General features: G+C 45.3%; 1 pseudogene; it reads right to left on the reverse strand.

Moving 5' to 3' along the window:
* Window positions 1-3007, reverse strand: part of LOC102837774 — an 8390-nt pseudogene extending 5383 nt beyond the window's left edge.
* Between the last annotated feature and the right edge of the window lie 431 nt (window positions 3008-3438).

Genomic DNA, 3438 nt, shown 5'->3' on the forward strand with positions numbered 1-3438 from the left:
TTAACAACAACAACAAACCCTCACTAAAGAGCCCTGATGCTGCTAGGGGTTAAGCATTGACCTACTAACTGTAAGGTCAGCAGTTCTAATCCACACTATGGGAGAAAGATGAGGTTTTCTGCTCCCCTAAAGATTTACAGCCTTGGAAACCCTATACAGGGTCACTGTGAGTCAGAACTGACTTGACACGGCAGCAGTGTAACTCTAGTTAAGGATCCCTGGTGGCGCTATGGGTTAGGTATAGGATTGTTAACCACAAGGTCAGAGAGGCTGTCTGCTTCTGTAAAGATTTACAGGCTCAGAACCCTTTGTAGGGTTGCTGTGAGTTGACATCGACTTAATGGCAGTGGGTTTGGTTTTGTTAACAGCCCTAGTTAGGAGTCTGGCAGAAGAGTGTTGAAGCACTCAGCTGTTAATGGTTCAAATCCACCCAGTGGCTCTGTGAGAGAACAGCTTGCGAATCTGTTCCATGGGTTATAGTGAAGAAAACCCTATGGAACCATTCTACTTTGTCACATGGGGTCCCTTTGAGTTAAAATTGACTCAGTGACACACAACAACAACACAGTCCTCGTTATATATAGTAGTTGCCCTCTTTCTAATTGAGCACAACTTATCTGAACACTTTCTGCGCTGTGTACTCACTTGTATAATTTTTGTGAATGCTCCCTTCAGGTTCAAGCTAGATTTCCTTGCACTTGTGAAACTCTGGTAGATTTGTAGCCCAACCCATGACATTCAGCTGACATTAGAAACCACAGTGTGAGGCAATGAATGGGCCAACAGGATTTGTTGCTGAGGAATGGTGCCAAGCTGGAGGCAAGAGAGTGGAAACTCATGGCTGAGTTATGGTCCCAGGGGCGAGGGCTGGATAAAATCACAATTCTCAAAAGCCAGCTTCCTACCCTGTACTCTGACTCTATCACTTCCTCTTCTTCCTGCTACCGATTCGGTTAGTCAGACTAAGTCACTTGCATTTTCTGGAATAATCCACACCCTCCAGACCTTGGCACATGTTTTTCCCTCACCAGTAGCACCCTTCCTCCCTGTCACCTATGAAGTTCCGTTTATTCTTGAGTTTTCAGCGTAGAGGTCAATTTCTCCAGGAAGCTTTCTGTCAGGGGGATCTTTGGTCTTATCTGTGTGGAACTGATTTCCTCTGGTTCAGAAGACAGCAACTCAGTTTTTCTTAAGGGAACTATTCCTCCCCTACTCCTACACATTGGGTTCAGGTGGGGATTCCTGGCTTCATGGGTAACACAAGCCAATCAGCATATTCCAACCCTCTGCCCACACAGCAATTGGTTCCTGGATGGGCATGTGATGCCAGGCAGGCCAATGAAACACATTTCTGGGAATTTTTGCTGTTTTTAGAATTGTTGAGAAAGAGAAATTCCCTTTCCACTGGAGGTGTTGTGATTGTTAATTCCCATGACTCGGTTCCAACTCATAGTGACCCTGCATAGGGTTTCCAAGGAGTGGCTGGTGAGCTTGAGATACCGACCTTTGGTTCAAACTGACCATGCAGGCCAGCTCATTAACCCACAGCGCCACACCAGGACCCCTTTCCCACTGGGTTACTGATTATAAAATTAGAGAAAGCCTGGAGGTGTTGCTGACCATCTTTGTTACCATGTGAAAAAAATCTGTGAGTGAATTCAATAGAGAGGAAATCAGAATTAAAAGATACACAGAATATATATATATAGTTGCTAAGTGCTGTCAAGTCAGTTCTGACTCATAGTAATCCTGCATAGGGTTTCTGAGTTGTGACTGGTGAGCTTGAACCTTGTGGTTCAAACAGACCTTGCAGTCCAGTCTATTAACCTGAAGCACCACACCAGGACTATATATATATATATACTCTAAACATGGTCTCTACAGTGACATAGCCACAGAGGACTAGAGTGGAGAGTGAAGTGTCCAGCTGATAGGAAGTGAGGACCTATGCCAGCATGGATCTGTCTAGGGTGGTTCAGGACAACTGTCTGTGCCACAAAGCTGCTAACCTCCATAGAGAGGTCATTCTTGCTGTCTCCAGTCACATTTTTGCACTGTGTCTTCTCCTTCACAGACACATTTTTCATGTTGAAGACCACATTGTCACCAGGCAGGGCCTTGTGGTGTGTCTCTACAGACTTGACTTCTGTGGTGATATTGATTTGGACAAAGGGAACCACGATCTTGGCTCTCAGGTAACCAGTCTCCACATGGCATGGTGCCAACATCCCCGGTCATCTATGTGTTTTGTAGCAGCAACCTCAAGGGCTTGTTGATTGGGTCAGTGGGCAGGATGATGGACTCCAGAGCTTCTAACAGCGTCTCTCTGGTGGTCCTTCCTTCCTTCCTTCCTTCCTTCCTTCCTTCCTTCCTTCCTTCCTTCCGACCTTCTTACCATCGAACCAGGGCATGTTTGTGCTATGTTCCACCATGTTATCCCTGTGCCCGCTCAAGATGGGCACAAAGACCCTAGGGGCTGGGCTGTAGCCAATCTTCTTGATGTTGGTGCTCACTTCCTTGGAGATCTTCTGGAAGCCCTCATTGCTATAGGCAAAATCCGTCTTGTTGACAGCCACGATGAGCTGCTTCATGCCCAGGCTAGCAGTGTGTACGCTTGAGTCTGCCCTTCCTCAGAGATGCCAGCCTCCTAGTCACCCATGTTGACAGCCACAATGAGCACAGCACAGTCAACCTGGGAAGTGTCAGTAATAGTGTTCTTGATGGTTGGGAGCATCAATAATGGTGATGTCATTTTTGCTGGTCTCAAATGTCCACAAAAGAGACATTGATGTTGATGTCACGTTCTCTCTCTGCCTTCAGCTTACCCAACACCCAAGTCTACTTGAAGGAGCCCTTGTCCATCTCTGCAGCCTCCGTTTTTGAACTTCTCAATGGTTCTCTTGTTGATGCCACCACACTTGTATATGAGGTGCCCGGGGGTGGTAGATTTGCTGGAGTCAACATAGCCAATGACAAAAATGTTGATGTGGGTCTTCTCCTTGTCCATGGCAGTGATTCAGTCATTGCTCCAAATAAGAAGAAACAGAGCTGAGCTGCAGATCTCCCAGGTCCAAAGCTGCTGTAACTCTGCTGTCTGATTTTTTAACTGCTGCTTCCATGAGTGTTGATTGCAGATCCAAGCAAAATGAACTCTTTGACAACTTCAATCTTTTCTCCATTATCATGATGTTATTTATTTGTCCAGTTGTGAGGATCTTTGTTTTCTTTACATTGAGGTGCAATCCAAACTGAAGCCTGTAGTCTTCAGTAAGTATTTTAAGTGCTCTTTGCTTTTAGCAAGCAAAGTTGCATCATCTGCATATCGTAGGTTGTTAATGAGCCTTTCTCCAATTGTGATGTAATGTTCTTCTTCACATAATCCAGCTTCTCAGAATATTTGATCAGCATACAGATTGAATAAGTGTGATGAAAGGATAT

This window comes from Chrysochloris asiatica, unplaced genomic scaffold (assembly GCF_000296735.1).
Source record: "Chrysochloris asiatica unplaced genomic scaffold, ChrAsi1.0 scaffold00023, whole genome shotgun sequence".
NCBI classification, from domain to species: Eukaryota; Metazoa; Chordata; class Mammalia; order Afrosoricida; family Chrysochloridae; genus Chrysochloris; species Chrysochloris asiatica.